Raw genomic sequence first — 14,823 nt, 5'->3', positions numbered from 1 at the left:
GGTCATTAAGGCTATGTTGGGACTGGCCATGAAGCTGTGGTTCGGTTTTCGCTTCCTCATGTCAGTGAACTACTGCCTCAAGGGGTACAGCAGTACCCTTCACTGCTGCCAGTTGTCAATTGTGCAGTTTCTGAAACCTTCACAAAAAAAGAAAAAGTCACACAGAATGTCTCTTTTATGTACACAGACCCCTCTACTGCTCTTTTAGAAGTAGACTCAACATTAGATTTACCACTGCCTGATGATCCACCCTCCAGGTTTTGCTGGTTGATAACCATTAAAGTGGTCCTGTGAAAATGGTGCCTTAAAAATAGGCACAGGGTAAACAGCTAGTTACTAGTAATGTTTGCAGAGCCCGTCAAAATTTACCAGTTTGCCTTGTCCTGAACTATGTGGCATGCCAGGGCTTCTTTGCTTCTTCATGTCAGAAAGGTATCAGTACCATTCACTGCTGCCAGTTGTCAAATGTGCAGATGCTAGTTCTTTATTCACCAGAATTGCAGCGTGAGAGACAGGCCTGGAATGGAGCAAGGAAAGGAGCGTAGGGGAAAGTACTGTATGACTGGGGGGACAGGAAGCAGACAGAAGAAGGTTTATAGGTATATTTTTGGGGTGAAGAAAACGTAAGGTTAGGGATTGGTAAGTAGGTGCATGTGAGGGTGGGGTTTAAGTTATATAAAGATCAGGAAGGTAGGGGGGTGGTCACTAAATTTTTGGAAATTTGAGGGGAAAGGTTCTCACTTGCCTGCCCCTTGTATCAGAGTGAGGTATTTGTGTGGCGGTTGAGGTCCTCGAGAATAGTCCATTTTTGGGGGTGTTATCAGTAGGGTTGCGAAATCCATCTTCTGTGTGGAGCCTCCTGAATGGTGAGAAAGGGAGGTGACGTTAAAATGGAGTTAGGATTGGACTGTGAGCAGTGGTGATATTGTATCTGAGCTTAGTGTTGAGGGGGCAGGGATCTAAATTTCTGTTTGATGCAGGTCCCAAGTGGTGGGGTGGGTCTTCAAGGATGGGCCTTTTTTTAATGATGTTCTCATGAGGACCCAACAGACATTGGCATAGATTGACGTCATGCCCAATTCAAATGTGCACATAAAATATTAAGTGAAAGAAAAACTTTTATTATCTGAGTGAAAAATATCACGGCCTGGCACCACTTAGTATATTGTGTTTGGTATTGGCCGCTCAATAAAAACTGAATATACACATAAAAGCTTTTTAGCAAGTCACAGTATTTCTGAGTAGTCTATAACAAGGTCTTATTGCTAATGACGCTTGCCGGACCCCTGCAGTGTGCAGTGGTTTTAAAAGCCAGAGGTAAATAGGTTACATAACTGGTGAGCGGGGTTCTGGCTCTGCACCAGTAAGTCCAAGGGTCTCTTTTATTCCATCGAGAGGGAGACACAATAGGGCCCAAGCTGCAGGAAGCTGTTGCCATGGTAATTTGCTGTGTTCTAAAATATGGCCTGCATTTAGTAAGCACAAATCTGAGCACTGAGTGAAAAAGAGAGGAAAACCCTGAATGCTTTATAAACTACAGGAGAGCTTAGAAGAAAAAGCAAAAAAGAACTAAACATTTAACTCCTTCCTTAGATATGTCACCTTATTTGCCTGTAAAGGTAATTTGAAAAATTAAGTGAATTAAGTTAAATTAAATGGTATAGAAAAGTAACAAAAAATAATTTTATATGATAAAAAATGTGAGGCTTATTTACCTTGGGGTTAATAATTATAGAATACATTTGTGTGAATATTTGCCTAAATTATTCAATAATGCAAAAAAATCAAATTCCTTTTTACTTGGATTAGATTAGTTAATTAAAACATATATTCACATAATTTATATTGTAAAGATTTACAACTCCTTTTATAAATTAGCACAATTGTATCTTGTATATAATTAAAGGTGCTTAGTTTCCATTTCGTTAATTTCATCATTCAGGAATCACATCATTCAGCCATTTGTGAAGACGAAAGACGCTGAACCAGAAAAAGACCAGCCAAAGATGCCAGTAAGGGACCTTGAGGATATTGTATTGATAGAAGACAGTATAAACAGCCATAGTTCTAAATGAAATGCACTGCTATTGTGTTGCCCTTTTGTATACTTGAGTATAAACCAAGATTTGTGCCCTCAACATGCCTTTAGAAAATGTATGTTGGTAAATACTGAGGTCACGCAAACAGACTGACAGACAGAGTTGTATTGTCATGCAAAGTGTGTAATAAACTCTTGCAATAGGAGAAATTAGTTTGTTACACACTTTAGACGAGGACACTGTGTCATCTACTGGTGGCCATCAACGATGCACAAATGATAATTTAGGAGTGACCTATCGTAACCAACTCAAAAGTACAAAATAATTTATCCTGTAAAATTAGGAAAATGAGATATAGGGTCTGCTTTTTTAAATCTCTCCAAGTCTAGAGAGATTACACTTTCATTTGTGAAGCTAGGTGATCCAGCAAACCTGGAATAACAAATAGCAAATGACAAAATTAATTCCAGGTTTGCTGGATCACCCAGCTTCACTGATGAAAATGTATCCTCTTCAGCCTTGGAGACCTTTAATAAATCAGGCCCAACGAGACTGAGCCTGTGTAATTGTTTTCCCCTTTAAAAAATGTTTTAAAATACCACAGCATAGATATATTTATTCATGTTCATTTATTTGCAATTTGTCTTGATTACTGCTTTAAATGTTAGCAGTGATGGCCGCATTTTGTGCACTAGGTTTATACTCTAGTCAAAGCAAGTTTTCTCTATTCTCAGTTAAAAATAAGTATCTTGGCTTATATTCAGTGTGACTTATATTTAAGAATATACATTATTTATAAATACACTTACGCCTTGTACTTAATCTAAGGCAGGCGCTGGCCAAGAAAGTCATATTTCTCTAACTTGCTTATTGTACTAAAGCAAAGCCCCATCTTTTCCAATCACATCAAATCCCCTTTCTCAACTTTCTCAACTTTTCTGGTATTAGGTAATTATATTAAAATTATATATCAGATGTATTTTAAGCATAGTAATGTGTAAGTGTAACACTTATTTATTTCCTTTCCAACACTTTTTCTGCTCCCTTTCTAGAATAATGGAACCATCTAAGGTCACACACTATCTAAAGTTAGCACCTACTTATTGGATTATCGTTGACACAATCATTATTCAGGACCTGCAGCCGATTTTTAGTTTATGACTTGTTACAAAAGTAACAATGTATAGTCTGATTATTGGAGAGACGACTGAGGACATGACACCATTGCAACCTAGGCAAACTGGAATGGAGGTTGAAAACTTCCTATTAAAAATACACAATATGTCAGCTGATATTTTCTGTATAAATAAAAATATATAATATAAAATATAATGTAAAATATAATGTGCTAAGCCAGTATGGAATTAGGGCAGTTACATTATTAAGAAGTTAGTGAAAGGTCCCCTTTAAGCTCAAATTGAATTTTATGTACTATACCAATGCCTTCTCGTAATGTACGGGTCATCCTTTGCTGTATTTCACCTAACATGAATGTTTCAGCCTAACAAATGTATTCTTGCTACAGTGCATGTCCTTGAATTTTTTATTGACTGTAGACATATATACATTATTACTGAGTTACATCTTTTTCAAAATAGCAAATGGTGAAAATGTAGAGGAAGTTTATTAAAACCCTAAGAAAAATATCCTTTTGTTCCTTGGACATTTTATTTTGCCTTTATAGAAGCTTTAGCGTGAGTAATAACCGTGTGAACAGTGTACTTAAGCCAAGAGCTTCTTCTAGGTCTGTTAACATAACCCTCGCCCCCACTAAAGCTATGTTTAGGACAGAATACATTACAGTGTACTGCATCATTGAAATATCTCCCATTAACTTGTTGTCTATGTTTTTTTTTTTTTTAAAGGTCCATAACCTAGTCAGGAAAACTCATTTTAAGTGATGCATAATACAATCCAGCGAAATTCTCAAAACAATGGAATACTTTACAATAATTTTTTTGATGGTTTTAGAATACCTTAGGCTGGGGATGTCAAACTCAAATGGACAGATAAATTAAAAACTTAGACCAAGTCGGGGGCCAAAATTGAAATTTATTAAAAAAAACAATACATCTCAATAAGAAGAAACAATAACACATTATTTAGATCAATCCACTGCATATTACTGCATGCTCTTCTCATGTGTTCCTGTTTCTTCTTATTGAGATGAATTGTTTTACTTTGCCAGAGAATGCAATGTGAAACCAAATAAATTGCTGCATTCATTTGGTTTCACATTTCATTCTCTGGCGCAGTAAAACAATTATTATAGCAATAGCTCTATGATAATTCCTGATAATAATAATCCTGATAAATCCTGATTATTGAGTTTACCTGTCAGTATAAACTCCGTGGAGTTGACACATAGGCTGCTGTTCAATAGACACGAGTGATGCCACTACTACAATCTGGGAATTGTAGTAGCTGCATTGTACTCGCGTCTATAAAACAGCAGCTTAATATGAATTGCAGCTGGCCCGCCGTTACTACCGATTGCAGTAGCAACAGGCCAGCCGCAATTCATATTATGAATTATTTTGGGGGCCAATAAAAAAGGACATGCCAGAGTTTGACACCCCTGCCTTAGGCTAAGTAAACACGTGCAATAATTGTTGCTGGAAAAGAACTTTTATGACTTCTTTCCAACAACAAATGACTGCAGTATGCATGAACGAGTGCTGTACACTGAACGCCATTCTGCTCTATAGAAAGGGGAGAGGAAGAATGACTGAGCGGCACCCCGCTACGCTCTTTCCCCTTTACTTGCATTACAAATGTTCCTTGTCCATCGTCCGTGGATCCACCAGGACAGTCGTTTAAATGATGGACATTAAGCGCAGTACACACGTAAGATTTTCAGATATCAGATATCAGATCTAAGCTGATCAGATATCAGCTCTAAGCTGATTATTGGACGGGAACCATTGCACGTGTGTAAGTAGCCTTAGTAAAAGACTGAGTAACCTAAACAAATACATTGCATAATGTAAATGGGCTAATAAAATCTTTACAAATTTGTATGTAATAGTAAACATGTCTATGTAAAAACAAAAATATTTTTGGCAATTTAACTGGAACTACTGGCAACAGCAAATAGTGACATATATGATGCGGTATATCACTATCATTAACATGGTTGTTTTGTTTTCATAGGTTTGCTGGACCATAGTTTTATGACAATTATTTCTGTTAATTTAGGTTTGTCACTTTTTTATTTAAACTTTTATGTTCATTGAAAACAACCATGCCCACAGGATGACAATGATGTTGTGTGGTCTCACTACCGAATGAATAGCAATATTATCCTGTTAAAATGGAGAACTCAGAAAAACAAAACCTCTTTTGCTAAAGAATAAACCTGTGGCTACCCACATATCCCTGCATCATCATAGGGCGCCACCATCTTCCCCCTTCTCCACTTTACAAAGACGAGCATCCTGATTGTCTGTGCCTGGATGACATAACTCCTGCACTAGTGCTTGGGAGTTATTTATTTTCAGCACAAGCTGGGTTTTCCCTGGCAGCCAATTCTGCATGCGCAGCTCAGCAAAATCTGACAGCTGAGTGCCAGACAGGTGGGTAAGAACAGTTATTGCAGAAGGGACATCGCCTCCATCTGCCTGATTCTAAAAATTTCAAATTTGAACTTTATTTCCACTTCATTGCTACTGACAGACTGAAGAAAAAATAATATAATATTATTGATTTTTATCCAAAGTTCCATCTTTAGTAATGTTGCCATCTTATCTACTAGAGTTTCTTAAAATAAAGAAGCTCTAGTGCTTTGGAGAAATACTCCAAAGGAAGGCAAATACATACATCAGAAACATTGTGTTTTAAAAAAGGTGTAAATTTTGCAAAGCTGTGTTGAGGGGCTATATAATTTGGTGGGCACCATGAGAAAGATGGTAATCCTTCACTTTACAGCTCTCTGGGGTCTTTAAATCCTGTTGATGGTGCTATGGAATCACAAAGGGTAATTGTGTTCTTGGCAACCAGTATTTTGCCCTATATGCAAATTTGTTTTAAATGCCTTGGTTTAATCACTATATCAAAAATCAGTAAAAAAAAAGATACCATTTTCCAGTGACGTCCTGTCAGTAACTGACCTGCTTTGGATTGAACCCTGTTTTTCCCAGTTTTTTACCGTTCCCAAATCCCTGCTCAACTTTGCGTCCTCAAGCATGCTGATTCCTGGATCCTGATTTCCAGATTACTTGCATCTGTTCCTGTGACCAATCAGAATGATTCACTGCTGTAGTTGAAAAGTAGCAAAGGTATGATTATTGATCCTAAGCTAGCATCCAAAATAGTAGACTTGAACTTTAAATTACGTGTATAACAGCTGTCCTAACAAATAGTTAATCATAGCTCACATTTAGTTGTTTTTTTTTTTTGTTTTTTTACAGAAGTCAAACATTATGATAGAAATCTTCATATAAAAAATTTAAAAGCACAGAATTGCTGCTATGTGAGACAACATTTTGTTACATATTAAAGGTTTTAAACTGAGTAATGCTGGCAAAGCAGACTGTGGGTTGTATCAGCTTACTCTCAATCCAAACTAATAGTTTTTTCCTGAATGGTGAAAATGTATATTAAGCTTTTATGAAGGAAATAAGAAGAAAACACATATAAAATAAATACAATTGAATAAAAGTTCAAAGTGTTACCATGGGCTTAACAGCCAATTACGCGATACATAGATTTGGTTGTAGCTTTACAATAGAGCTCAGTTCAGTGTGTCAGAAAAGCAATCTTAACCCACTAAGGAAGTGTCAGCTCAGTGATTCAATGTCAGAGCCTCTGGCAAGAGCTTCAAGTACTTCCATTTAGCTTTTTGACCATTCAGAGGACAGGGGCAGGTTTGTAAAAGAGTTCCTAAAAATATGCCTCCTTATCTACCTTACTGATAAAATAACAATTTAGGTTAAATACAAAAATCTATAATATGATAATAATTATTAATATAACCAGTAATAAGTTCCCCTGTAAGTGCATAAAAAATAGGTCTTCACATGAAACAATTATCTTTTTTCACTATGCCCCACTTATTCAAATGTCATCAATATTTTAACTTTTCTAACCATCTTTAATCAACACTGTCCATGCTACACTGGACTCACTACTATTTTTATTTCCATTACAGCTACTTATTATACTATTACAGCAACAAATATACTTATCCATTCATATAGCAAAAGTGTGTGTGTGTAAATTACTATATAATGATAATATTATCATAGTAAATTAGTAACGTAGCAATACAGACATTTCAACAACATCACATATATCATAATGTGCTAATAACCCATATAAGACAAACAAGGTATAAGATAAGCAACAATAATAAGTATAACAATATCAATGTCCCTGAATGATAATTCTAAAAACATTTTGTTGTGTTATACATACATACCTAATACATATTTTTATTTTCTGTTCATATTATACTAATATATTATTTTAATGAATAAAAATAATATTGCAACCTGCTGTGTTTAGGGACTGAAGTGAAAGGAAGTAGTAGGACTTAGTATCAGGTGCTGGGATCACTTCAGGGGATGGGACTGCCTATTCACCCTCTTTCATATCTAGCAGAAACCTTGGGAATGATTTTGACTAAAAATAATAATAAAAAGGCGTTGTGTAAGTATTGCAGAATTAATTGTTTGCATTTCTACCAACTATAGCAGCAAATGATCACTTCTCAACAAGCTTTAGCATTCTATAATTCACCTGCAATGTGTTTTACTTTTCGGGGTCACTGTATAATAGGACTGGAAGCTGTGCTTCCCACACACATTACTGCAATCAGATTACTGTGCTGAGCTCACCCCGCTTGCACACTATTTAGTACTATTTTCAGCCTTACATACTGTGAGCACATTTCTTTCTTACCGTATATCCGTGCTATGCATTGCAGATTATTTTTGGTATATCCAAGAAAACAATGGGAAAAAAGAATCTAAAAATGATAGAATCTATCATTCTAAACCATAGGGTGAGGGTGATATGTGGAAAAACGTACAGATATAAAATAACATGATATTTTTTTTCATTTGTCTACACACAGCTTTTTGTATATTGTAATAATTTAAAGTCGTAAACTAGCAAACTTGTAAACTTTAATTAAATAATATTTAACAACTACCATGTGTCACTGGGTTTTTATCATTGGTTGTTGATCACTTGCCTCCTTGAGACCACTTCATATCTACATGCATTACAATGATGGCTTCATGGCATTTCTCCTGATGGAGACAACAGTGCCTTTTGTATTGAGTGTTAATGTTTGTTTTGGGTGGACGATTCTAGTCTCAATGTGACAGAGTAACAGGAGGTGCACAACTGGGACATGGGGACAGAGTATTAAAACCCTATAACAGGAAGTGTCTAAACATGGACCCCATGGTGGGATTACCAGGTACTTTTTAACCATAGATGTAAAAACATTACATTTTTTTCTTGATTTTATTTACATAATATTTTAATATCTAGCTGAGATACAACTGTACATGCAACATGAAATGCTGAACTGAACAGAACACAGAGAGCAGCTACTGCATCAAGGTTTATGCTTTCTTTTTATCAAGACTCATTTATAAATTATATAGAAAGAAAATGTCCCTGATCTATATTGTTTTCAGTATTCATCAACACAGTTCGAGAGAAAGACATAGGCACAATTTATTTTTATTTTCAAAGAGTAAATTGCTGTCTTACTCCTTTGGAGTTATCCTTAATTATACTTTTTAACCCCATGTGATTTTGTGGTAATTTATAGTATATTGGCCTAAACATATTTCATACCATTTAAAGCCTTTCTGAACCTTTTTACCTGTAAAAAACCCATACCTCAGATAGTTTTCAACAGGTACCAGAGGGCCAGAAGCTAATCCAGGTGGGTAGTGAGCACTTGAAGTTGGTGAAGTACATTGATTTGAGTAGCTTTCTGGGTGTCAAGCCTCTGGGCGAGTCGTTGGCTGGGGGCTGCTGAAGTCTGCGAGGGAGTAGTCATGGTTCATGCAAACTGTCATGCTTAGGGAGACAGGGCCACTAGGGAGCCTTATGGCTTGCACAAAAGGAATATACACGGAACCAAATCACAAAGGCAGAAGAATTGTCAAGGAAGGCCGGGGTCAAGACAGGCAGCAAGCAAGAGAGGTCAGGTCAAAAGCTAGGGGTCAAATACCAGAGATCCAGAAAATATACACCAGTGACACAGGGGCCACTGCAGACACAGGGAACACAAGAGACACTGGAAGCAACAGGAAACACAGGTGACAGGAATAACCACAGACTGAGAGGAACACTGGAGCAGCACAAAGGAAATAGCCAGGGAAACAGACTGGGCAACAAGGGGTAACACGGGAGCTGTACGGGGTAAGACTGAATTAAGCAACAGGAATACAGGAACTAGCTCAGCAAGCTAGGGGCTCGGCACTAGTGGAGACACATTGCACAAACGTTAGTGGAGACACATTGCACGAGTGCAGTGACTGAGCTAGCTAAATAGCCTGGGATGATTTAGAGGCAATTTTCTGATTGGCCGGCGGATTGGGCGAAACTGATTAGAGCTTGAGACAGTGGCACGCTCAGAGTCAGAACTGTCCGCATGCACAGGAGAGAGACACCTGCACTTTAGTGAGGAAGAGGTAAGTGTGACACACATAGGAGGTCAATCTGGCAAAGCTCAAGATATCCCTAGCAACCTCTAGAGCAGTGTTTCCCAACCAGAGTTCTGTGAAACCATAGAGTTCTTCCAGAGGTTGCTAGGGGTTCCTAAATCATGAGCAGTTTGTAGCTTACTGATCAGTTACCACTGACACCAATGTCACCAAAATCTCTTTGGCTATCTGTAAGGGTGGCATTATACCATTGACCCCCACACCAAAGTACAAGGGGGTGCTGAGAAGTTCCTGGCTTTGCCCAGAAAGAAGAGAGCCAGAGTTATGAAAAAACACATTTATTCAACATATTCCCCCCTGAGACTGATGCACTTTGTACAGCGTAGTTGCAGCTTTTCTAGACTGTTGAAATAAATGTACTTTGGTTGGGCTTCTAACCAGCTCTCAGCAGCATCTTTGCCACTGCGGGGCTCATCTTCAACGGTAAAATGCCCAGTTTTGAAACGAGATATCCAGGTTTTGACAGTGCTGTTGGAAGGACACTTCTCCCCCAGTGTTTGTGACATCTCAGTGTGAATGTCCTTTGCTGACTTTCCCCGAAGAAACAAAAACTTCATGACGGCCCGTAATTCCAACGACGTGAAACTTGCTTGTGCCTCTGCCATCACAGCTTCTCACTAAAAGAAAAAACAGTTTTAAGAATCGCAAAGACCTGATATTTGCACAGTTACATACTAAGATATTAGGCTGTCATATGCCCCTACACTCATTTTTCTATTTCATCTGGAGGGGGTCAAAGCCAGGAACTTCTCAGCATCCTCTCGTATTTTGGCCCATGGATATAGTACTTATAGCAGGGTTTCCCCGAAGACTTGAAAATTATTTCAAGGTTTTACTTATGTTAAAAAAGGTAAAGAAACACTGCACTAGAAGAACCCTGTTTAACCCCCTGAGTGGTAACCCCGAGTGTGACTCGGGGTAGAAAAAAGAAGCTAAAAGTGGTAATGCCGAGTCAAACTTGGGGTAGGTAAACCTATAGGAAAAAAAAAGCCCTCGCCGAACAGGAGGATTCCATGGCTGCCACATGCAGCCCTGGAAATCCTCTGAGATCCCCGGGCACTAGAGGTTTTTTTAACCTCTAGTGCCCTGGGCATCGCAAACAGGAGGATTTACAGGGAATCTTGTGAATCCTCCTGTTACAATTTCCTCGATTTTCCGATGGTTTCGTGAAGTTGGTACACTGAAAGGACTCTTAGTTTAAAGTGGATGTTTGATATCAGTTTTGGACACAATAGTTTGAACTGGCAGGAATTTATACTTCAGTAAGTACACATTACTAAAATTATTTTTTTTGGTTTGCAGTTTCTCTTGTGACCCTGTTATTTTAGGACAGATCAGGGTTTCTTATGATAAAATGATATAGTTTATTTTTATATTTGTTATCTTTAATACAAAAGACAGTACAGCTGACAACCTGCAAACTAATGCTTTTTCACAATCTTTCCTGTAGCCATTCTAACCTGATCAGTATATGAGTACGGCCTAAGGAAATTAAACTAAAAATGATTCTAGCTCTCCTGAGTACGATCATACCATACACATAATCTGCATGTAAATTTCATACTATTTATTATGCCTGAAAACAACTTTCCAGTTCATTTTTTATTTATTTAATTTACATTTAGAATATTTTAGATAATTTTACATTTTCCTTATTTTTTTGTTTTTTAATTGCAGCTTTCTTTTGCACCAAGGAAATTAACACACATCTCCAGTGTATGCTAAGTAGTAGATTGAGGCTTATGCACGTATTCCTCTCATTCCACGCAGGAAAAAAAGAATAATCCGCTCTACCTTTAGTCTAGACAAGACAAACCCAATACTTATTTTTAATGCGGATTTCAATAAAATATATTGGTAAGTATGGGATTAGTGAACTAACTAAAAATGGTCTAAATGGCCACTTCCCAACCCACTAATTACTCTGAAGAGTGTAAAGAACCCCACCTTATCAAGGATGGGATACACTACCTTGTTATTAGGGCTGTGATTCTGTTTTATAGCATCGCTTTCCAGCTAAGTAATATACTTTATCATGACAGCTTCTAATAATACTTGTTAGACTAACTGTTTTCAAAGTTATTAATAATCTATGCTGTGATCCCTTTACAGTCCTAAAAAATGAATTTCCATTGGATCTCACCAGGTGACTAAACTGTACCAAAAGAGCAGAGAGCCAACAGAATGGTAGAATTACAGTTTAGGATCTGTATCAAAGTGCTTTTGTGTGCACCAGACTGGTTTTGTATTTTCATACAAGTCTTCAGAAATACAAAAGAAGTATTAGTAAGGTACACAACCACATGGGTTTACAGGTAATAAATGGGATAACACAGGAGATGTGTTAAGAAGACTGAGGCTTGGTTGCAGATCAGTGCTTCTATAGAGGACAGGGTTAATATACATATATAATTAAACATTGTTTACATTGTTATCAATACTTATCGAAAGTAATACAAGCAGTTTAAATATTATATATTTCTTTTTGTCTAAAGCAGTGTTTCTCAACCAGGGTTCCTCCAGTTGCTAGGGGGGCTAGAAAAGCGCCAAATTGATATAAGCATATTTGTATCAACCACAGATTGAATATTAGACCATGTAAATGTTTTTATATTTTTATTTGTTTAATAAACATTTGTATTTCCAAAAGATACATTTTGGATTGTGAATGAATATGCCTGCAAAGTCCCAAGGCTATTGACCCTGTCGTGTAAAAAAATGTTTGTAAAGTGGTATCAGTTAAACTGACACTAATGATCTTTTTGGCAATTTGTAAGTGTAACATTCTTTCTACCAGCCAGTAATGTAAGGGGTATCTTTCCCACCGAGCCCTAAGCTAAAGTACTGTAAACTAGGCATATAATCCCTTTGGAAGGTTCCCTAAAGACCTGCAAGTTATTTCAAGGGTTCCCCCATATAAAAAGGCTGGGAGACTAGGTTAGAGCAAGATTGCTTAACTCTTTCAGGGCCATGATTGCTGTATAACAGGCAGTTAGCAGAATACAAACTTGACAATCGGCATAGGTTGAGAGATACCCAATTTAAGGAATAGCACATGTTTAGGGATCTTAGAGAAGCTGATCTTGATGATGATTGGGACTGATCTTGAGAAGCCGATTAGGTATCATAAATCATCTCAGGATGGTCTTGTAATTGGCTTTCACTTTCTATCATGATGAGGTGTGAAACAAAAGTTTTAGATGCAATAGTATTAATAAAAATGTGTTTTTAATATAATATTGATGTGATATATGTCAGTCTCCCTTTTTTTGGTGTCTACACAACCTTTCTGTTTTCTACTCATATTTTACTTGGGAAGTGGTATTAAACTAGCCACGTCTTTTGTTATTGTCACCATTTTTATCCCCTCCCTCCATGCTGTTGGATAGGAGTGGGAGCACTAAAGTGGGTTGTCAGGAGAAAGGAAGCTGGGAAGGTGTTCTCTAGTGTGTCCCTAGAAATCCAGTAAATAGGAAAAAAAACAGAACAGTGATGTAGAATTGCCATGAGTGGAAGGTTTTTTCCGCCTCCAATTTGTAATAAGCATGTAGTAGAGCAGGAGTCAGTGAATTACAGCTGCCAGAACCAAATACTTTATCTAATTACATAGCAGCTCTATCTTTGTGAATATCGGAAGCTTGACGATATAAAATGTGAATTTTCCCACTTTAAGAAACAAGCATAGGCTTTTGGCATTTTAGCATTTAGCATGATTTCTCATGATCTTATGCATTCTGATATCCGCTATATCCTCTAGTATGATAATCAAGAAAGTTATTCTGATACCTAAATAGGTTTTCAGACTGCAAAAGCCATACGTAGAATACAATAACTAAAGCAAGGTTACATTGTAAAAAAAAAATAAACATGTTAATATACTTTTCTGAGTTCCATAAAAGTAGGGACATTGAGACTAATTTACTAAAAAAGCTTTATAATCTTCCCTTACAAAATAGTCAGAATATTCACTTTAATTATCCAATCATGTGAAAAGCATCTTCACATGATTAGGAAGTAAAACAGATGGATAAACAGAAATTTGCACAGGTGTGGAAAGTGAATGTTCACACTATTTGTTTAGTAAGAATTCCTAAGGTGTTTTGTAAACTAGCCACGATGTACTGGTCCGAAATGTCAAGGACACCAAATGTTGTAATGTTCAATATGATAGACCAGCCAACTATGTGACTTTTCTGTTACTTTGCAAATAGTCTGTTGCAAACCACACATGGATATTTAATTTAGAGATTATACATATACTATTTGTGGATTATTGGTCAACATATCTGAAAGATCCCAGCATTCCAGCTCAGATCATTAATAATAGTATTTTTATAATACATTTTTTCTATTAGTATCAAGTCTGTATTTACAAGGTGCATTAATCAACAGAGGACAACAGTTTCATATTCAGAGCATATCTGTTTTCCTGCAATTCAGAGGGGAATTCACTCTAGTCCTAGATACCCTCAGTGTACAAGCGAAGGAGGAGAAAAATGATAAAGATTCTCTTCATATGCTAAAGCACCTCTGACTTCATGTTCAGTATTTTGTTATATGGCACTTGAAGCAGCCCATGTAAGAAATCAGTAGCATATGATATCTGGTCAGATAGGGCCAGGAGAAATTTTGAAACTCTAGTTTGTTGTCCAAAGCTTGGTCTTTTACTTAATTCAGAACTGGAAAATATCTGTAAAGCCAATAATTGTATTAATATTTTCACATTATAGCACATTTGTTTCTATCTTGGTGCTATCTTATACTTTAATTTACTGTGAAGGTCTATTTTGTATTTTTTAACTGTTTTAGGACAGCTGCAATCATTGAGAAGATGCCCAGCAAAGGAGAACCTCCTGACTAGTGTTGATGTTCGAATTCGGGTTGTCCCTATATACCCGAACCGAATTTTGCTGCATTCGACAGAATTTTTTTTTTTTTTTAATTATTTATTTCGTATCTGTTTTTGATTTTAAACTTGTTTTTTTTTATTTTTTACAGGTTATCCTACAATGACATTATGAATCATAATGTCATTGTGGGATTCCTGGACCGTGGGAACTGTGCGGTCACAGCTAATTGAAAGCAGGTGCCTT

General features: G+C 36.9%; 1 long non-coding RNA gene across 2 annotated transcripts; it reads left to right on the top strand.

Annotated features, from left to right (window-relative positions):
- The first annotated feature begins 808 nt into the window (after positions 1-808).
- LOC140325008 (uncharacterized) lies at positions 809-3,649 on the top strand. Of its 2 annotated transcripts, none has more exons than XR_011919619.1 (3): positions 809-866; positions 1,943-2,012; positions 3,092-3,649. It is a non-coding gene; the product is annotated as an uncharacterized lncRNA (long non-coding RNA). The 2 variants fall into 2 exon arrangements; XR_011919618.1 differs by lacking the exon at positions 809-866 and adding an exon at positions 1,368-1,619.
- The last annotated feature ends 11,174 nt before the right edge of the window (positions 3,650-14,823 follow it).

This window comes from Pyxicephalus adspersus, chromosome 2 (genome assembly GCF_032062135.1).
Source record: "Pyxicephalus adspersus chromosome 2, UCB_Pads_2.0, whole genome shotgun sequence".
Taxonomy (NCBI): domain Eukaryota; kingdom Metazoa; phylum Chordata; class Amphibia; order Anura; family Pyxicephalidae; genus Pyxicephalus; species Pyxicephalus adspersus.
The sequence above is the reverse complement of the archived record's forward strand: the minus strand, read 5'-3'. Positions and strand labels throughout refer to the sequence as shown.